Below are 21692 nucleotides of genomic sequence, written 5' to 3'. Positions count from 1 at the left end.
TGTTCTCTCCAGCGGGTCGTTTCCTCCACCGCAGGGGCTGGTCGAACCGGGGTCTCCCAATCGTCACAGAAGTGTGTGTCGTTTTGGGTGGTGGTGGGGGGGTGCATCGGGGATACTGCGCCCCGAGGGGGTGACCTCTCACCTTACTCCGGACGAAGGGAGAAGACCTGTACCTTCACGAGTCCGGGTTGTGAAAACTTCTTCTGGCAGTTCAAAACGTTTCGAAGAGACTACAGCGCTACCCTGTTTTCCATTTCTATCGTATATTATTAGACAGTCATAAGTATCTGTACTGATCACAGAGTCCCCCTCTCACTGCCAGGACTGAAGCCCAGTGCAGCACGAATAATAATAATAATTATTAAGTCTGGACTCTCCACTCAGAGCTCCTCCCAGGTCAGGGGGATCCCCTCCAGCCCCCCCAGTGTGCAGCCCCTACCTGGATGATGCTCCAGTCCGCTCAGCACACAGCAGCTCTCAGTGGGGAGGAGAGCAGAGGGATGGAGCCAGTTCAGAGAGGGGGGTGATACGGAGGCCATGATGGGTCAAGACCAGGGGGGGAATCAGGCCAAGACACTGGGATAACACCCCTACTCTTCTCCAGAAACACCCCGGGATTGTTAACGAGCACAGAGAGTCAGGACCCCGGTTTTACGTCTCATCCGAAGGACGGCGCCTGTTTACAGTCCAGTGTCCCCCGTCACTATACTGGGGCATCAGGACCCACACAGACTGCAGGGTGAGAGCGCCCCCTGCTGGCCCTACTCACACCTCTCCCAGCAGCAACCTTAGGGGGGGGGGGGGGGGAGGAAAAAAAACAAAAGCTAAACAGATTTTTTTTAAAAAATGTTTATTGATGCTTAACAAAAGGTCATCAGTCCAGTCTGGGGCCCCTCAGCTTCAGTCCAGTCTGGGGCCCCTCAGCATCGGTCCAGCACAGACTGGGGTCCCTCAGCTTCGGTCCAGTCTGGGGTCCCTCAGCTTCGGTCCAGCACAGACTGGGGTCCCTCAGCTTCGGTCCAGTCTGGTGTCTCTCAGCTCCGGTCCAGTCCAGTCTGGTGTCCCTAGGCTGCAGTCCAGTCGTCTGGTGTCCCTCAGCTCCGGTCCAGTCCAATTCAGTCCAGTCCAGTCCAGTCCAGATCTTAGCAGGCACAGAACCAGGAAAGGAACCTGGAAAGAATATTGTTATTGCAGGTGTGAGGGACACAGACACAGACGTCACCATGACATCAAACAGCAAGAGGAGACTCCTCCTTGAATCACAGACAAGACCGGGCGGCGCCCCCCTGTCTGCTCACCTGCACCTCCTCTTCCTCTTCTTGTCCTTCCCGGCAGCCTGCTCCTCCTCTCCCTCGCTCTTCCTCTCCTGACCCACGGTCTCCGCCGCCTCCATCGGCTCGTCCTGATCATCTGTCTCCACCGACACGCAGCTCAGGGAGTTTAAAAAGACGCACCAGCGCTTCTGAAGCAGAGACAGGAGAGTCATGTTAAGAGTCGGACTGGACACTCCAGGACATGAACACTGCACTGAGAGAGAGAGGGGTTCATACAGACACACTGACTGGACACTGGACAGGAGTAAAGAGAGGATCAGAGCATTACCCACCTTCTTTTTCTTCTGTCTCACAGGAGGTGGTGATTGGACCTCCTCCAGCTGGAGTCCGAGGAGGGAGAGAGGGGGCAGGAGAGGGACAGCACAGGGAGAGAAAGAGAGAGACAGGTGAGTCAAGTGTCCCAAGAGTACAGAGACTCTGCTGAGATCACACTCGCAGTGAGTGACACCGACACTAACCAGCCTCAGGACAGCACTGCTAGAGCACCACAACCCAGACTCAACCACATCACAGCACAGATCAAACAGCAATATCTCACACATTGGGACACACACACACAAACACAACATAAACTGGAATGCTACAGAACCTTAAACAGACAATACACACTAGCTGAATATTTGACCAAAATAAAAAATAACAAACAGAAACAGACCCTGACGAAGTACAGGCTCAGTGACCACAACTTGGCCATAGAAACTGGGCGACACAGGCAGACCTGGCTGCCCAGAGAGGACAGGCTGTGCTCCCACTGCCAGCGGGGAGAAATAGAGACAGAGGTGCACTTCCTACTGCACTGTGACAGATACTCTGGGATTAGAGAAACATTCTTCCCGAAATTCAGAAATCTAATCCCAGAGTTCCCACACCTGCCAGAATCACAACGGGTCCCAATCCTACTGGGAGAGGGAGGAGGGAACTCAGTTGATCTGGCAGCCCAGTATGTGATCTCCTGTCACAGCCTGAGGAACAGTGAGTCTGTCTCCCAATAATGCTCCAGCCGCCTACAGTATATGTCAATATTTTATAATATGTCTTTGTTGTAAATGTCTGTAACATGTCTGCTTTACGCAGAGAGTGGCGGGGGTTGGATGTAAAGGCCTGACGATACCGCATTACGCAGAGAGTGGAGGGGTGGGATGTCAGGGCCTGACGACACTGCTTTATGCAGAGAATGGAGGGGTGGGTATCAGGGCCATACGACACTTCTTTATTCAGAGAGTGGAGGGGGTGGGATGTCAGGGCTAGATGACACTGCTTTACACAGAGAGTGGAGAGGTGGGTGTCAAGGCTATACGACAGTGCTTTCCGCAGAGAGTGGTGGGGGTGTGATGTCAGGGCCATAGGACAGTGCTTTACACAGAGAGTGGCGGGGCTAGGATGTCAGGGCCATATGACACTGCTTTACACAGAGAGTGGTGGGGGTGGGATGTCAGGGCTTGACGACACTGCTTTATGCAGAGAGTGGAGGGGTGGGATGTTAGGGCTATACGACAGTGCTTTCGGCAGAGAGTGGTGGGGGTGTGATGTCAGGGCCATACGACACTTCTTTACGCAGGGAGTGGCAGGGGTGGGATGTCAGGGCCTGACGATACTACTTTACACAGTTAGTGGTGGGGATGGGATGTCAGGGCCATACGACACTTCTTTATGCAAAAAATGGAGGGGTGGGTGTCAGGGCTAAATGACAGTGCTTTCCGCAGAGAGTGGTGGGGGTGTGATGTCAGGGCCATACAGCAGTGCTTTACACAGAGAGTGGTGGGGGAGTGATGTCAGGGCCATACGACAGTGCTTTACACAGAGAGTGGCGGGGGAGGGATGTCAGGGCTTGACAACACTGCTTTATGTAGAGAGTGGAGGGGAGGGTTTCAGGGCCATAAAACACTGCTTTATGCAGAGAGTGGAGGGATTGGTGTCAGGGCCATATGACACTACTTTACACAGAGAGTGGTGGGAGTGGGATGTCAGGCCCTGACGATACTACTTTACGTAGACAGTGGCAGGGGTGGGATGTCAGGGCCTGACGACACTGCTTTATTCAAAGAGTGGAGGGGTGGGTGTCAGGGCTATACGACAGTGCTTAATGCAGAGAGTGGAGGGTTGGGTGTCAGGGCTATACGACAGTGCTTTCCGCAGAGAGTGGTGGGGGTGTGATGTCAGAGCCATACGACACTTCTTTACGCAGGGAGTGGCAGGGGTGGGATGTCAGGGCCTGACGATACTTATTTACGCAGAGAGTGGCAGGGGTGGGATGTCAGGGCCTGAAGATACTGCTTTTCTCAGAGAGCGGAGGAGGTGGGATACGACCTCTCAGTGGGGCCAGCAGGGGGCACTCACCCTGCGGTCTGTGTGGGTCTTAATGCCCCAGTGTAGAGACGGGGGACACGATCTGGCCCACCAGCAACGAGCAGGTTACCAGATCTAGACAAAGGGAGCAACTCTTAGTCGTATGAGCTTAGTCACACATTGCAGCGATTAAAAAAACAAAACAAACATATTATGTCTGTTACTAACGACTTTTTTTTCCTACATTGAAAGTCACTTTCCCGGGTGATTTTCTAGCATGACTGGGGCTCTTCATTTCTCCTCGGTGTCTCATCGCGGGCGGATTTGAAACAGACCACAGAAGGTGGTCACACACTATATTATTATTTAGAGACAGGCTCACTGTCTGTATCTCAGGCTGGGACAGTAAATCACACTGTATTATTATTATTAATATTATTGAGAGTCTGGCTCACTGTTCCCCAGGCTGGGACAGGAGATCACATACTGTATTATTATTGATTGACAGGCTCACTGTTCCTCAGGCTGGGACAGGAGATCACACACTGTATTATTATTGAGAGACAGGCTCACTGTCTGTTCCTCAGGCTGGGACAGAGGATCCCACACTGTATTATTATTATTGAGAGACAGGCTTACTCTCTGTTCCTCAAGCTGAGACAGGACATCACATACTATATTATTATTGATTGACAGGCTCACTGTTCCTCAGGCTGGGACAGGAGATCACACACTGTATTATTATTATTGAGAGACAGGCTCACTGTCTGTTCCTCAGGCTGGGACAGAGGATCACACACTGTATTATTATTATTTAGAGAGAGGCTCACTGTCTGTTCCTCAGAGTTGGACAGGAGATCCCACACTGAATTATTATTATTGAGAGACAGGCTCACTGTCTGTTCCTCAGGCTGGGACAGAGGATCACACACTGTATTATTATTATAGAGAGACAGGCTCACTGTATGTTCCCCAGGCTGGGTCAGGAGATTACACACTGTATTATTATTATTGAGAAACAGGCTCACTGTCTGTTCCCCAGGCTGGGACAGGAGATAACACTGTATTATTATTGAGAGACAAACTCACTGTCTGTTCTTCAGGCTGGGACAGTAGGTCACACTGTATTATTATTATTATTGAGAGTCTGGCTCACTGTTCCCCAGGCTGGGACAGGAGATCCCACACTGTATTATTATTATTTAGAGACAGACTCACTGTTTGTTCCTCAGGCTGGGACAGGAGATCACACACTGTATTATTATTATTGAGAGAGAGGCTTACTCTCTGTTCCTCAGGGGGAGACAGGACATCACATACTGTATTATTATTGATTGACAGGCTCATTGTTCCTCAGGCTGGGACAGGAGATCAGACACTGTATTATTATTATTATAGTGAGACAGGCTCACTGTATATTCCCCAGGCTGGGACAGGAGGTCATATATTATATTATTATTATAGAGAGACAGGCTCACTGTATGTTCCACAAGCTGAGACAGGAATTCACACTGTATTATTATTATTGAGAGACAGACTCGCTATCTTTTCCTCAGTCTGGGACAGTTGGTCACATACTGTATTATTATTATTGAGAGACAGTCTCACTGTTCCTCATGCTGGGACAGTAGATCACACTGTATTATTATTACTGAGAGTCTGGCTCACTGTTCCCCTGGCTGGGACAGGAGATCACACACTGTATTATTATTATTGAGAGACAGGCTTACTCTCTGTTCCACAGGCTGAGACAGGACATCACATATTGTATTATTATTATTGATTGACAGGCTCACTGTTCCTCAGGCTGGGACAGGAGATAACACACTGTATTATTATTATTGAGAGACGGGCTCACTGTCTGTTCCTCTGGCTGGGACAGAGGATCACACACTGTATTATTTTTATTGAGAGACAGGCTCACTCTCTGTTCCTCAGGCTGGGACAGGAGATCACACACTGTATTATTATTATTGACAGATAGGCTGACTGTCTGTTCCTCAGAATGGGACAGGAGATCACACATTGTATTACTATTATTGACAGATAGGCTCACTGTGTCTTCGCTTGGGCTTGAACAGGAGATCACACACTGGATTATTATTATTGAGAGACAGGCTCACTGTCTTTTCCTCAGGCTGGGACAGGAGGACATACACTGTATTATTATTATTGAGAGACAGTCTCACTGTCTGTTCCTCAGGCTGGAGCAGGAGATCACATACTGTAATATTATTATTGATTGACAGGCACACTGTTCCTCAGGCTGGGACAGGAGATTGCACCCTGTATTATTATTATTGACAGATAGGCACACTGTGTCGTCGTTTGGGCTGGGACAGGAGATCACACACTGTATTATTATTACTGAGAGAGAGGCTCACTGTCTGTTCCTCATGCTGGGACAAGAGATCACACACTGTATTATTATTATTGAGAGACAGGCTCACTGTCTGTTCCTCAGGCTGGGACAGGAGATCACACACTGTATTATTAGTATTGAGAGACAGGCTCTCTGTCTGTTCCTCAGGCTGGGACAAGAGATCACACACTGTATTATTATTATTGTGAAACAGGCTCACGGTTTTTTTTCCCGGGCTGGGAGAGAAGATCACACTGTATTATTATTATTATTGAGAGTCTGGCTCACTGTTCCCCAGGCTGGGACAGGAGATCCCACACTATATTATTATTATTGAGAGACATGCTCACTGTTTGTTCCTCAGACTGGGACAGGACATCCCACACTGTATTACTATTATTGACAGATAGGCTCACTGTGTCTTCGCTTGGGCTTGAACAGGAGATCACACACTGGACGCGGAGCCGATCATTTGCAATTGGGCTGTGCCGACAGACCAGGACGAGCTCTGTCGGCTCAAAAGCAGCGCAGGACCTGCAAGAACAACAGAAAGCTTAGCATCCAGCGGGGGCTTCTTAGTGAGCCCAAGATCTCATCAAGAATCGGCTCCAGCAACAGGGCTGGGCGCATTGTTCCATTCTCCGACCACTCTCGGTGTAAACAAGTCCCTCCTGGTCTCTGCTTGAATTGCACTTTCCTGCGTTTGCTTTGGTGTAACTGGCTTCCCCTGCATGGGCGAATGTGTAGAAGATCCTTAGTAAGTCATTGAAGAAAACCGAGAAGAGGTCGGAGTGGCCTCTGTCCTTCATCAACAATCCAGTCAGGCAGTACTCCTCTGTAAAGCGCCGTTCGTTCACATCGATTGGCTTTTTTTTGCCTTCATTCGTACAAGTAGTAAAAGCAGACGCCCTTATTCTGCCGTGACTCGGTTGCGGCTACAATGCAAAGTACTGACCACTATACGATCACGGCGAGTTACCGAGACACACGTGGCAGGGCGGAAAAGGCTGTGCTCTCTTCGTGTGACATAATTCGGAAAAGTCCTGACGTTGCATTTCAACTGAGCCCCAGTATACATCGACCCTTCGACACTCTGAGTGACAACTCTCTTGCGTGTGTTCTCATATTTATGTAGTTTGCTTGGATGATGCCCGGAACAGCGGGGTTGTGTGCTCCCATATGGTCTAGCGGTTAGGATTCCTGGTTTTCACCCAGGCGGCCCGGGTTCGACTCCCGGTATGGGAACGTGTCCGTTTTGCCTCCTGCTTTCCAAAAGATCAGCACCGTGTACGAAAGAGCCGCATTAAAACTACTCGAACGTGCAAAAAGTGCGAGAAGAGGGGGCGCTTGTTTCCAACCGAAACTTCTCGCGTGTGAGACGAGCTGATCATCGCTGTGGGAGGGTTACTCTGGTAGACAGGGCTGACCTTCGGCAATAGGATTTATACTCTCCAAGATGATATTTGCACTTTCTGGAGAGGCGATTTTCTCCACTTCAGTAGCCCGATTTCTTCGATTGCGTGGAGAGGGCTGTAGAATGTGGCGCCGCCTTTCCTGCTCCGTCCATGACAGGCGTGCTGGTCTCTGGAGAGAGAGCACGGTCCATCAGCGCACTCCAATAAAGGCACTGGAAGCAGCTGAATCGCATTGGCGAAGCTCAGCGCTGGGCCGCTGGGCAGGGTTTACCACCGTTTCCGTAGTGTAGTGGTTATCACGTTCGCCTCCCACGCGAAAAGTCCCCTGTTCGAAACCAGGCGGAAAAACAACAGATTTCTTTTGTCGCCACGCTGTGATCGAACAGACCCACTCACCTCTTAGTGTGGCGGGATCTGCACAGTGCAGGTCGCAGCGCATCCTGCTTTCACTTCAATGCGCGTCCTGATGTACCCCGGTCTCCCGCGTGACAGGTGGGGACAGGTGACAGGTCCTATACTAACGAGGAAGACATCGCTCTCTCCGACCCCCGGCATCGTGTCCCGACCCACCGTGCTGGAAGCCGACGCTTGCTGTGATTCCTTTACGGAGCAGAAATGACAACCGAGGAGCCGAGAGATCATTTCAGCATTTCGCGTCTGAACGGAAAACACAAACGACCAACTCGGAATGACTTGCCTTTGACGCTTTTCAAAGCGTTCTTTGTGCACGATGACTGCGCCGCCTAGCAGATACAAATGGGTTGTACAACTTTGAACTAGCAAATGGAAGAGGGCTGAAGTAAGAGACAAGATGTAAAAAGGGTTAACTTAAGTCAGTTCTGCCTGAAAATTAGACTTCTAAGCAACAGGGGTTTATGGCAGGAAAGGGGGTTAACTGATAAGGATTCCAGATGCGAGGGGGCATAATCTTAAACTGACCATTTGGCCAGGGTCTCTTAACTGGCCAAATACTATGACCCCCCCCCTTACCATAACACCGAATGATGTCTGAAGCAGCAAGGAAGGACTATATAACCTGAAAGTTTGTACCGGCACATCGAAGAATACTTCGGTTTTGTTGTTTCTTGCGGGAAAAAAGTCCCGACTCTCTCTGATCGATTGGGAAATCTCTGCTCCCTGCGAGAATCGCCTGAGATGACGGAGTAAACGTGAGTTCCTGAATTCCTCTGGCCCGGGGAAGACACCGGTGTATGTAATGGGTGGTTTGCTGTAAGCCCAGAATTTGGTCTGGCAGGCGGTCCGCGGTATTGTGTACAGGCGTTCGAAGCTGGTGTAGGCATCCCACACTGACAGATGAAGAAACTGAGTCTCTTTAGTCTGAAGGGAGTGTCTCACACTGACAGGCCGGAGGAACTGAGTCTCTTTAGTCTGAAGGGAGTGTCTCACACTGACAGGCCGGAGGAACTGAGTCTCTTTAGTCTGAAGGGAGTGTCTCACACTGACAGATTGAAGAAACTGAGTCTCTTTAGTCTGAAGGGAGTGAACCCAGGTGCCCTGTGCTGAGCCAGGATCAGGGTGGAGTGGCGATTGCCATGATCCGGCGAGCACAAAGCTTCATCAGCTGCCCTTTGCCACAGGAGGTAAGAGGATGTCCAGTGATGACGGGCTTCCCTGTCCGTCGTGGCAGTGAACAGGTCCTGGTTACAGGATCTCTAAAAAAGGAAATAAAGACTGAAATCAGATCCAACCCACCATGCTGCCATGGCGACGGTGCACTGCCCAGTGAAAGTGGCAGCCTGTCCCTGGACTGTGGGTGGAAACTGGAGCACCTGGAGGAAACCCCCACAGACCAGGGAGAGAACATGCAAACTCCACACAGACAGCACCCACAGCCCAGGTCCAGCACTGTGAAGCATGCCCGACGATGCGGAAGGGCTTTTACAAATGAGTGTGTAACTCACACTGGTGCCCAGGATGGCCTGCTACCGGATCGCAACCTAATTTTCTTAATGCAGTTTGTTCGAAGCGGTTTGCAGGAGCTGGAGGTGAGGACTGAGCTGGGGTCCAGTGTGCGAGAGTGACTGCTGATGTCGTGTGTGTGTGTGTGTGTGTGTGTGTGTGTGTGTGTGTGTGTGTCTGGATCATTGTGAGCGCTGTCAGGTTTGTGTATTTGTTTAAACAAGAGGACATGTCTGTGCGGGTCTGACTCTGTGTGAGGGTGCAGCTCTAACTGTGCGCGCGCGGGCCTGTCTATCTCTCTACAATGCATGAGGGGCTAAATCTGCCTCCGAGAACCCGACTTTTCAGAAGAAAAATCTATGAAAAGGCACGGCCTGGCCCTCTTCTCTTGCTCCCGACGTATAACACACTGGGGGATGAAGCTGGTGTCTTCAGCTGTAACCCTAGCTATTTATGCAAACAGCTCTTTTATGAAAAGCAGCTCTAGGCCTAGACAAGAGGAACAGATAAAACAAATCTTGGATTTATGGCTTATTCAAAGCAGACTGAGCGCTGCTATACTGTATGTAGGAGCCAGAGATGAAGAATGAGCTATTTAAGGAAATCAGGAGTGTGAGAGAGGGAGTGTGTGTTTTTCCTCCCAATAGAGAAGGCTTGTGGTTCTTTATGCTTTTCTGCAGAGGCTGCCAACGTGAGTACGTGTTGGGTTCTTGGTTTGAATGCTCGAGTTGTCAGGCTGGTGTTTTTTGTTCCTGTTGGAGCCCATAATTGTGAACAAGGCGCTTGAGGACGTCTCTGTGCGGGTGTGCGTTTGTAATGACGTGTGTGTGCCTCTCTGTTTCAGTATAAAAAATGCATTTAAGACATTAAGGCTTTTCATGTTCCTAATATTCTTTCCTTCTCGACAATAATAACTAAGGTGGCTGCTGGAAGAGGTGTTAATGGGGCCAGCAGGGGGTGCTCACCCTGCGGTCTGTGTGGGTCCTAATGCCCCAGTCTAGTGATGGGGACACTGGACTGTAAACTGGCGCCGTCCTTCGGATAAGACGTAAAACCGAGGTCCTGACACTCTGTGGTCATTAAAAATCCCGGGGTGTTTCTCGAAACGAGTAGGGGTTTTACCCCAGTGTCCTGGCCAAATTTCCCATTGACCCTTACCAATCATGGCCTCCTAATAACCCCCATTTATGAATTGGCTTCATTACTCTGCTCTCCTCCCCACTTATAGCTGGTGTGTGGGGAGCGTTCTGGTGCACTATGGCTGCCGTCGCATCATCCAGGTGGATGCTGCACATTGGTGGTGGTGGAGGGGAGTCCCCATGTCCTGCAAAGCGCTTTGAGTGGAGTGTCCAGAAAAGCACTATATAAGTGTAAGCAATTATTATTCATTATAATGTAATAAGTCCATTATTTCTCACCCCTCCATTGTAAAGCATACACAACACAAACACCAGGAACAATTATCTCAGAAGCCAGTTAACCTCCCAGAAGAAATAAAAGGTGTTAAAAGTAAGTATCTCCTTTAGGTGAGGACAGACTGGATCAAACAAAAACAACATTTGAAGTGAATTGCAAATGTATTGAGTTGTGATGCAACTGTAACTTGAACCTAACATGACTGGGGCGTGCATTTTTGAAATTGCATTTTCACAGCTGAAATACAAAATGAAGCTGATCGCAGTCCAAACTCAAGGTATTGTTGTAAAACTAAATATTCAACGTGTTTCTACCTGTCCCTTTTCAGCTCACTCAGAAGTCCACAGCCTGCAGCCTGGTGCCTCTCTGTCTCCCCCCTCCACACTGCTGGTCCAGTGGAGGTGCTGTTTGATCCTGCAGGATCTGTCCAGTCTCGTATAGTCTTACTGAGCAGCGCAGGGCTCCCTGGCCCCAGGTATGAACAGTGAGTGTCAGTGCAGAACAGCTCTCTGACACTCCGCTCCCTCACTCCAGCTGATCAGGGCAACTACACAGTGAGGGACCTTATGGGAAGCAGTATCAGCACTGTGATCGTCACTGTGGGTGGTAAGCAGGTCTACAGTAGGGTCACTAGAGTGCTCTATATTCTTGACAGAGTGTGTTCTTATATCATCCTCTGTCCTGATTGTCTTTCAGCTCACAGAGACATTGTCACCCTGCAGCCTGAAGCCTCTCTGTCTGTCCCTCTGTTCACTGGAGAGCCAGTGGAGGTGCTGTTTGATCCTGCAGGAGGTGGAAACTGGACCTCAGTGTGTTCTGTCCAGAACACCACAGCCAGCTGTGTCCCCCAGTACAGTTTTTTTTTTATTTTTGATGATTAGCCATATGTTGATTACAATATTGTACATAATGTATAATTTGAACTCGATATTTTTCAGGAGTGAATGATTGTATATTTTCAGAATAAATTTCAAAACCAAATTATTGTCCCCCGATCTCTGTCTCTCTCTCGTCCTGCTGTCTGTCTGTCCCTGCCTCTCTGTCTCTCTCTTTTAGCCCCGTCTGTCAGTCTGTCTGTCCCTCGATCTCTGTCTCTCTCTCTCCTTCCTCTCTCTCTCTTGGTTTGTTTGTCCCTCAATTTCAATCTTTCTCTTTGCCTGCTGTCTTTCTGTGCCTTCATCTTTGTGTCTCTCTCTCCTTCCTTTCTGTCTGTCTCTCTGTCTGTCCTGCGTTGTCCCAGCTGGGCCTGTCTCCCCGGCTCTCTGCCTTCATCTCTGTTCGCCGATGTCCCACCAGCCCGTCTCTCTCTCAGCCTGTCTCTTGACTTGCAGGAGGAAGAGGAAGTGGAGACAGCTCCTCCGGCAGGAGAGAGGAAGGAGGTCAGTGCTGGTCCCACCCTGCCTCCTGTCCTGTCTGTGGTGGAGTTTCGCCGTCTTGTCTGTCCCTGGGTCTCAGTGTCTCTCTCTCTTTCAGCCCTGTCTGTCAGTGTCTCTCTCCTCCTCCTCTCTGTCCTGTGGTGTCCAGTCAGTGTGTCTCTCTCCTCCTCCTCTCTGTCCTGTGGTGTCCAGGCAGTGTGTCTCTCTCCTCCTCCTCTCAGTCCTGTGGTGTCCAGGCAGTGTGTCTCTCTCCTCCTCCTCCTCTCTGTCCTGTGGTGTCCAGTGGGTCAGTATTAGTGGGCTACACCCAGGCTTACTCACTGCGAGTGTAATCTCAGCAGAGTCTCTGTGCTCTTGGGACACTTGACTCACCTGTCTCTCTCTTTCTCTCCCTGTGCTGTCCCTCTCCTGCCCCCTCTCTCCCTCCTCGGACTCCAGCTGGAGGAGGTCCAATCAGCACCTCCTGTGAGACAGAAGAAAAAGAAGGTGGGTAATGCTCTGATCCTCTCTTTACTCCTGTCCAGTGTCCAGTCAGTGTCCAGTCAGGGTGTCTGTATGAACCCCTCTCTCTCTCAGTGCAGTGTTCATGTCCTGGAGTGTCAAGTCAGTGTGTCTGTATGAACCCCTCTCTCTCTCAGTGCAGTGTTCATGTCCTGGAGTGTCCAGTCAGTGTGTTTGTATGAACCCCTCTCTCTCTCAGTGCAGTGTTCATGTCCTGGGGTGTCCAGTTTGACTCTGAACGTGACCCTCCTGTCTCTGCTTCAGAAGCGCTGTTGCGTCTTTTTGAAGTCCCTGAGCTGCGTGTCAGTGGAGACAGAAGATCAGGACGAGCCGATGGAGGCAGCGGAGACCGTAGCTCAGGAGAGGAAGAGCGAGGGAGAGGAGGAGCAGGCTGCCGGCAAGGACAAGAAGAGGAAGAGGAGGTGCAGGTAAGCAGACAGGGGGGCGCCGCCCGGTCATGTCTGTGATTCAAGGAGGAGTCTCCTCTTGCTGTTTGATGTCATGGTGACGTCAGTGTCTATGTCCCTAACACCTGCAATAACAATATTCTTTCCAGGTTCCTTTCCTGGTTCTGTGCCTGCTAAGATCTGGACTGGACTGCACTGGACCGGACCTGAGGGACACCAGACGACTGTACTGGAGCCTAGGGACACCAGGCTGGACTGGACCGGAGCTGAGAGACACCAAATTGGACTGGACAGGAGCTGAGGGACCCCAGACTATGCTGGACCGAAGCTGAGGGACCCCAGTCTGTGCTGGACCGAAGCTGAGGGACCCCAGTCTGTGCTGGGCCGAAGCTGAGGGACACCAGACTGTGCTGGACCGAAGCTGAGGGACCCCAGTCTGTGCTGAACCAAAGCTGAGGGACCCCAGACTGTGCTGGACTGAAGCTGAGGGACCCCAGACTGGACTGGACCGAAGCTGGGGGACACCAGACTGGACTGGACTGGAGCTGAGGGGCCCAAGACTGGACTGGACTGGAGCTGAGGGGCCCCAGTCTGGATTGGACTGAAGCTGAGGGACCCCAGACTGTGCTGGACCGAAGCTGAGGGACCCCAGTCTGGACCTAAGCTGAGGGACCCCAGTCTGTGCTGGACCGAACCTGAGGGACCCCAGACTGTGCTGGACCGAAGCTGAGGGACCCCAGTCTGGACTGCACTGGAGCTGAGGGACACCAGACTGGACTGGAGCTGAGGGGCCCCAGACTGGACTGGAATGGAGCTGAGGGACACCAGACTGGATTGGACTGGAGCTGAGGGACACCAGACTGGACTGGACTTTTGTTAAGCATCAATAAACAATTTAAAAAAAAAATCTGTTTAGCTTTTGGTTTGTTCCCTCCCCCCCCCCCAAGGTTGCTGCTGGGAGAGGTGTGAGTGGGGCCAGCAGGGGGTGCTCTCACCCTGCTGTCTGTGTGGGTCCTGATGCCCCAGTATAGTGAGGGGGGACACTGGACTGTACACAGGCGCTGTCCTTCTGATGAGACGTCAAACCGAGGTCCTGACTCTCTGTGCTCATTAACAATCCCGGGGTGTCTCTGGAGAAGAGTAGGGGTGTTACCCCTGTGTCCTGGCCTGACTCCCCCCTGGTCTTGACCCATCATGGCCTCCTAATCACCCCCCCTCTCTGAACTGGCTCCATCCCTCTGCTCTCCTCCCCACTGGGAGCTGCTGTGTGCTGAGCGGACTGGAGCATCATCCAGGTGGGGGCTCCACACTGAGGGGGGCTGGAGGGGATCCCCCTGACCTGGGAAGAGCTCTGACGGGAGGGTCCAGACTTATTAATTATTATTATTATTCGTGCTGCACTGGGCTTCAGTCCTGGCAGTGAGAGGGGGATCTGTGATCAGTACAGATACTTATGACTGTATAATAATACACGATAGAAATGGAAAACAGGGTAGCGCTGTAGTCCCTTCGAAACGTTTTGAACTGCCAGAAGAAGTTTTCACAACCCGGACTCGTGAAGGTACAGGTCTTCTCCCTTCGTCCGGAGTAAGGTGAGAGGTCACCCCCTCGGGGCGCAGTATCCCCGATGCACCCCCCCACCACCACCCAAAACGACACACACTTCTGTGACGATTGGGAGACCCCGGTTCGACCAGCCCCTGCGGTGGAGGAAACGGCCCGCTGGAGAGAACACGCAGACTCCACACAGAAGGGTCACCTCGGCATTAATTCCAACAGCAAAACAACACCAGAGAGAAACGGTCTCCGAAAGATAAGCGCACACCGGGAAAAACACGAAGGGGTCATTACAAATGGGAATAGGAGTTCTTTTTTTCTTTTCCGGACGTCAGTTGTATAGTGTCCTGGTGATTTCTCCCGTTTCGAACGGAGTTTAATGTCGCGTTTCTACTTTATTAGAGAGAGGCACTGAACTTTGGGGAACGTGACATCCACCCAGTATTACTAGTAGGTTGATAAATATAAATGTTCTTTTTCCCCCCGTATGATACCTCGCGAAATATAACGATGGCCAACTCCTTAAGTCGAAACTTAAACCCTTCTCACGCTACAAGACAGTCCGTCAACATCGCCGCGGCCCGAAGCGCGACCTTCGGTATGACGTTGGCGGAAAAGGGGGTAGGGTAAGTACGTCACAGCCGGGGGAAGCCCCTATCACGTGAGTGGGGTGCGGCGGGCGACGAGCCCCCGGGGGCGAAGAGAAGTTGATTTGCGTGGGGTGTGGAAACACTACACGACCGGGCAAGCGAGCCGTTTTTTTTTTGTTTTGTTTTTTCCAGAACATCAGAACAACCGCAGAGATGACCATCGATCCACCTCCAGACGTTTCCTTTTTTGTCCTCTTTGGCCCCCAAAATAAAAAAAAAAACTGGGATCCATCGTGGCGTTGCCAAATTAAAACGTCAACCACTTTTCGGGCTTTCGTGCTGTCCATGATGAAACCGTCATGGTTGTGTAAGCATACGTTACGTCACAGACCGGCGGCGCTCGGACGTGAGGAGTGTCGTTACGTTTTTGAAATGGCACGTCAGACAAGATCTCTGACAAGATCTCCGAAAAACCCAAACCTGTAAGATTCAATTTCAATTCAGTTTTTTATATAGCTCCTTTCACAACAAGAATGCCCCAAGGCCCCGAACAAAGGAGTTGTTCCACACCCCCGCCACCCTCTGTGTACAGTAGAGCCCCCTGTACTGACTGGAGGAGCTCACCCAGCTGTGTCTGGAGAGAAGCCGGGGTATCGGCTTCAACCACAGGGCTGGGCGGCTTGTTCCCCACCCCCACCTCCTTCTGTGTACAGAAGAGCCTCCTGTCCTGACTCCAGTAGGAAATGTCACCTGGAGGCAACACACCGGCTTCTTTTAACAGATCACCTCGGGAATCGGGAACAACGGAGCTGTGTGCGGCCGTCTGTACGGAGGGGTTCAGCGCGGAAGGGCTCCGGGCTCGGGTCTGGACTCCCTGTGTTCTTCGGGTCCAAAGACAGGCTTTTGGGCTAATTGGCTTCTGGGAAAACTGGCCCTGGTGTGTGTGTGTCCTATGATGGAGTGCTGTCCTGTCCAGAGTGTGTGAGTGAGTGTGTGTTTGTCATGTGATGGACTGGTTCCTGTCCAGGGTGTGTGAGTGTGTGTGTCTGAGTGTCCTGTGAGGGACTGGTGTCCTATCCAGGTTGTGTGTGTGTGTCCTGTGAGGGACTGGTGTCCTGTTCAGGGTGTGTGAGTGTGTGTGTGTGTCCTGTGAGTGACTGGTGTCCTATCCAGGTTGTGTGTGTGTGTCCTGTGAGGGACTGGTGTCCTGTTCAGGGTGTGTGAGTGTGTGTGTGTGTCCTGTGAGTGACTGGTGTCCTGTCCAGGGTGTGTGAGTGTGTGTGTGTCCTGTGATGGACTGGTGTCCTGTCCAGGGTGTGTGAGTGAGTGTGTGTGTGTCCTGTGATGGACTGGTGTCCTGTCCAGGGTGTGTGAGTGTGTGTGTCTGTGTGTCCTGTGATGGACAGATGGTACCAAGCCTGGACACCCATGAGACACTGGCTTCCTCAGAAGACTCTCACGGAGGGCACACTGTCCCTAACCCGGGTCCAGAAGAAACTACAGTGATATATAATTCCTGCGCCTCGGAAGGGTTTATGACGTCTATGTCCGGCGCCCGCGCCGCGCCAAACCCCGTGGACCGGCGGTTTGGCGTCGCGCTCCGCAGCTCGAGCTTCGGTGCGAGTCAGGGCGGGAGAGAGTCGATGTGGCCTCGGCGCCATCTTTGCTGGTGAGTCAATTGTGACCGTTGCGGTACAATAAACCATCAATAAACCTTTTCCCACCCCGTCCAGTATTTCTGTCGCGGCCCACGTCCCTTACAATCGACAAACTATAAAAAAAAACAGTAGCCCTTCGCAACATTACACGCCATTTTTTTTTATTTTAAACGTCCGCTAGATACGCAGGTGGCTCGATACCTGTCTTATCCTCGCCGGCGTCTTTATACCGGCAAGTGAATTTTATTTGGGGTCCCTCAGAATTGTGACAGAAATGTCAGTGAACCACAATAAAAAACGAAACTTTTTTTTAAAGGCGGTGAATGGATTTTTTGAGTAACCGTGTAGCGACTAACGTAAGGAAAAAAAAGTTGTCTTTCCCTACGAAGACGTTTTGGTACAGGACTTTCTTTAAATATCAGTTGTGCATAGCGTTTTACAAAAAGTTGATGATGATCTTGGAGATAATTGCAAAGGAAAATTGAGATAACTACCAAAACATTACGTGTGAAACGACAGGACAGAACTTTGAACCCACAAAGAAACAAAGGTATGAAATATTGCCTCGTCATGGGGGGTTGATAATTGTAGTAAGTGTTCCTAATTTTCGTAAAGAAATGTATATTATGGGAGTCACACGTGAGATTTAGTGTATATACGTTTCATATTGTGCATATATACGGGGTTAAAAAGTGGAATGAGTATGATTATAAACTCGTGTGTCCTATAATCAGATAATTTTTGAACAAGCTTTGATTAGACAGGTGAAAAACAACATCAGATCCTTTTTTTAATATATTCTCACGTCTGAATATCAGCTTCTCCCCACTGGCCAACATTTCAGGGCTCCCAGGTGTAGATCCCAAATTGAAACAAATATTAATTTGTTACCCAGTTAAACAGTTAATAGAAGTGAGTGACCGGGGTAAATAAAGGTGGGTCAGTGTAAACTGTTTATTCTGGACCAGACTTCGTCATGTGTGATATGTCATGACTTCTTATATTAAGTTTTATCTTTATATTTAGTTCTACATGTGTAATAGATGCGATGTGTGTCCATAAAAAGGTTTCTCCAGGGGAAAATCAAGTTGGTTTTAAAACCGTGTTTCCTTTTTAGGGTACGTTTGCATTCCAAGTGTGGGGTTTTTGCCTTTTTATCATATTTTGGATGTGAATCCGTGGTATTTTTGCTGAGACAAGTTGCCTTTCTTATACGTGGAGGGATCTGCTCGTGAGATGTCCGCTTGGGCCATTTCTGAGCTCAGTATAAGGTGTAGAAAGCATGACTGTCATCATAACCCGCCTCTCACCCAGGTGTGGAATAATGTTGTGACTATTGCTTCAGCAATAACATGCTGATTGCATGTTTCTAGATGGGTATAACAGAGATCTCAACTACTGAGGGGCCTTATTAATAAAGTCTCCACAGCCGAAGCGCTGTGTCTCTTTTCAGCTGGCAATAAACCTTTCCTCGATCCTTTGCGGACTTGTAAAACTGTTTCTGATCAGAATAAAAAACGCTCACGCTAATACACAAGCACCCGTGTCTCGCCAAAGCTGACAAATAAACAGACGGACAAGCCGCACTGCACGTGTGAACAGGGGAATGAGCGAGCGAGCGGGGATAGGGCGCCTCCTGCGCTTAAAAGCTTACAGCACCTGGTATTCCCAGGGGGTCTCCCATCCAAGTACTAACCAGGCCCATCCCTGTTTAGCTTCCGAGATCAGACGAGATCAGGTGTGCTCAAGGGGGTGTGGCCGTAAGCGAGAGCAAGGCTCGCTGGCACCCTTCTTATTGAGAGGACAGCTCCGTCACCTCTTTTACGACGCTGCTTTTTTTCCCTTGCGTTTTTCTCTTCTTCCCACGTTCTCTCTCTTCACTGCCTTCGTCCCCGCTCTATTTCACTTCAGCCTTTCACTCTTGCTTCCTTCCAATGAGGACGGAGCTGCGGGAGAAAGGGCGCTATAGAGGATCGCTGTGGAGAGCTGCTGCTGTGCTTTGACATCTGAGCTCTGTGGAAAACGATCTCAATACAATTCTGAAAAACGCGACTCTCCGAACGCCAGCCGAACAAGTCTCCACAGCCGAAGCGCTGTGTCTCTTTTCAGCTGGCGATAAACCTTTCCTCGATCCTTTGCGGACTTGTAAAACTGTTCCTGATCAGAATAAAAAACGCTCACGCTAATACACAAGCACCCGTGTCTCGCCAAAGCTGACAAATAAACAGACGGACAAGCCGCACTGCACGTGTGAACAGGGGAATGAGCGAGCGAGCGGGGATAGGGCGCCTCCTGCGCTTAAAAGCTAACAGCACCTGGTATTCCCAGGCGGTCTCCAATCCAAGTACTTACCAGGCCCATCCCTGTTTAGCTTCCGAGATCAGACGAGATCAGGCGTGCTCAAGGGGGTGTGGCCGTAAGCGAGAGCAAGGCTCGCTGGCACCCTTCTTATTGAGAGGACAGCTCCGTCACCTCTTTTACGACGCTGCTTTTTTTCCCTTGCGTTTTTCTCTTCTTCCCACGTTCTCTCTCTTCACTGCCTTCGTCCCCGCTCTATTTCACTTCAGCCTTTCACTCTTGCTTCCTTCCAATGAGGACGGAGCTGCGGGAGAAAGGGCGCTATAGAGGATCGCTGTGGAGAGCTGCTGCTGTGCTTTGACATCTGAGCTCTGTGGAAAACGATCTCAATACAATTCTGAAAAACGCGACTCTCCGAACGCCAGCCGAACAAGTCTCCACAGCCGAAGCGCTGTATCTCTTTTCAGCTGGCGATAAACCTTTCCTCGATCCTTTGCGGACTTGTTAAACTGTTCCTGATCAGAATAAAAAACGCTCACGCTAATACACGAGCACCCGTGTCTCGCCAAAGCTGACAAATAAACAGACGGACAAGCCGCACTGCACGTGTGAACAGGGGAATGAGCGAGCGAGCGGGGATAGGGCGCCTCCTGCGCTTAAAAGCTTACAGCACCTCGTATTCCCAGGCGGTCTCCCATCCAAGTACTAACCAGGCCCATCCCTGTTTAGCTTCCGAGATCAGACGAGATCAGGCGTGCTCAAGGGGGTGTGGCCGTAAGCGAGAGCAAGGCTCGCTGGCACCCTTCTTATTGAGAGGACAGCTCCGTCACCTCTTTTACGACGCTGCTTTTTTTCCCTTGCGTTTTTCTCTTCTTCCCACGTTCTCTCTCTTCACTGCCTTCGTCCCCGCTCTATTTCACTTCAGCCTTTCACTCTTGCTTCCTTCCAATGAGGACGGAGCTGCGGGAGAAAGGGCGCTATAGAGGATCGCTGTGGAGAGCTGCTGCTGTGCTTTGACATCTGAGCTCTGTGGAAAACGATCTCAATACAATTCTGAAAAACGCGACTCTCCGAACGCCAGCCGAACAAGTCTCCACAGCCGAAGCGCTGTGTCTCTTTTCAACTGGCGATAAACCTTTCCTCGATTCTTTGCGGACTTGTAAAACTGTTCCTGATCAGAATAAAAAACGCTCACGCTAATACACGAGCACCCGTGTCTCGCCAAAGCTGACAAATAAACAGACGGACAAGCCGCACTGCACGTGTGATCAGGGGAATGAGCGAGCGAGCGGGGATAGGGCGCCTCCTGCGCTTAAAGGCTTACAGCACCTGGTATTCCCAGGCGGTCTCCCATCCAAGTACTAACCAGGCCCGTCCCTGTTTAGCTTCCGAGATCAGACGAGATCAGGCGTGCTCAAGGGGGTGTGGCCGTAAGCGAGAGCAAGGCTCGCTGGCACCCTTCTTATTGAGAGGACAGCTCCGTCACCTCTTTTACGACGCTGCTTTTTTTCCCTTGCGTTTTTCTCTTCTTCCCACGTTCTCTCTCTTCACTGCCTTCGTCCCCGCTCTATTTCACTTCAGCCTTTCACTCTTGCTTCCTTCCAATGAGGACGGAGCTGCTGGAGAAAGGGCGCTATAGAGGATCGCTGTGGAGAGCTGCTGCTGTGCTTTGACATCTGAGCTCTGTGGAAAACGATCTCAATACAATTCTGAAAAACGCGACTCTCCGAACGCCAGCCGAACAAGTCTCCACAGCCGAAGCGCTGTGTCTCTTTTCAGCTGGCGATAAACCTTTCCTCGATCCTTTGCGGACTTGTAAAACTGTTCATGATCAGAATAAAAAACGCTCACGCTAATACACGAGCACCCGTGTCTCGCCAAAGCTGACAAATAAACAGACGGACAAGCCGCACTGCACGTGTGAACAGGGGAATGAGCGAGCGAGCGGGGATAGGGCGCCTCCTGCGCTTAAAAGCTAACAGCACCTGGTATTCCCAGGCGGTCTCCCATCCAAGTACTAACCAGGCCCATCCCTGTTTAGCTTCCGAGATCAGACGAGATCAGGCGTGCTCAAGGGGGTGTGGCTGTAAGCGAGACCAAGGTTCGCTGGCACCCTTCTTATTGAGAGGACAGCTCCGTCACCTCTTTTACGACGCTGCTTTTTTCCCTTGTGTTTTTCTCTTCTTTCCACGTTCTCTCTCTTCACTGCCTTCGTCCCCGCTCTATTTCACTTCAGCCTTTCACTCTTGCTTCCTTCCAATGAGGACAGGGCTGCGGGAGAAAGGGCGCTATAGAGGATCGCTGTGGAGAGCTGCTGCTGTGCTTTGACATCTGAGCTCTGTGGAAAACGATCTCAATACAATTCTGAAAAACGCGACTCTCCGAACGCCAGCCGAACAAGTCTCCACAGCCGAAGCGCTGTGTCTCTTTTCAGCTGGCGATAAACCTTTCCTCGATCCTTTGCGGACTTGTAAAACTGTTCCTGATCAGAATAAAAAACGCTCACGCTAATACACAAGCACCCGTGTCTCGCCAAAGCTGACAAATAAACAGATGGACAAGCCGCACTGCA

At 50.7% G+C, this 21692-nt stretch overlaps 5 non-coding genes and 1 pseudogene across 5 annotated transcripts; 1 reads left to right on the top strand and 5 right to left on the bottom strand.

Annotated features, from left to right (window-relative positions):
- Positions 1 to 7155: 7155 nt before the first annotated feature.
- trnae-uuc (transfer RNA glutamic acid (anticodon UUC)) lies at positions 7156 to 7227 on the top strand. The gene has a single exon. It is a non-coding gene; the product is annotated as a tRNA-Glu (tRNA).
- An 11242-nt stretch (positions 7228 to 18469) lies between these two features.
- Positions 18470 to 18588, bottom strand: LOC138245360 (5S ribosomal RNA). The gene has a single exon (XR_011193970.1). It is a non-coding gene; the product is annotated as a 5S ribosomal RNA (ribosomal RNA).
- A 537-nt stretch (positions 18589 to 19125) lies between these two features.
- LOC138218431 (5S ribosomal RNA) lies at positions 19126 to 19244 on the bottom strand (annotated as a pseudogene).
- Positions 19245 to 19781: 537 nt separating this feature from the next.
- Positions 19782 to 19900, bottom strand: LOC138217181 (5S ribosomal RNA). The gene has a single exon (XR_011180893.1). It is a non-coding gene; the product is annotated as a 5S ribosomal RNA (ribosomal RNA).
- A 537-nt stretch (positions 19901 to 20437) lies between these two features.
- Positions 20438 to 20556, bottom strand: LOC138244804 (5S ribosomal RNA). Its single transcript, XR_011193419.1, has one exon. It is a non-coding gene; the product is annotated as a 5S ribosomal RNA (ribosomal RNA).
- A 537-nt stretch (positions 20557 to 21093) lies between these two features.
- On the bottom strand, positions 21094 to 21212 carry LOC138216592 (5S ribosomal RNA). Its single transcript, XR_011180304.1, has one exon. It is a non-coding gene; the product is annotated as a 5S ribosomal RNA (ribosomal RNA).
- Between the last annotated feature and the right edge of the window lie 480 nt (positions 21213 to 21692).

The sequence above is a fragment of the Lepisosteus oculatus genome, chromosome 14 (genome assembly GCF_040954835.1).
Source record: "Lepisosteus oculatus isolate fLepOcu1 chromosome 14, fLepOcu1.hap2, whole genome shotgun sequence".
NCBI classification, from domain to species: Eukaryota; Metazoa; Chordata; class Actinopteri; order Semionotiformes; family Lepisosteidae; genus Lepisosteus; species Lepisosteus oculatus.
Note: the sequence above shows the minus strand (reverse complement) of the source record. Positions and strands in the feature narration are given on the sequence as shown.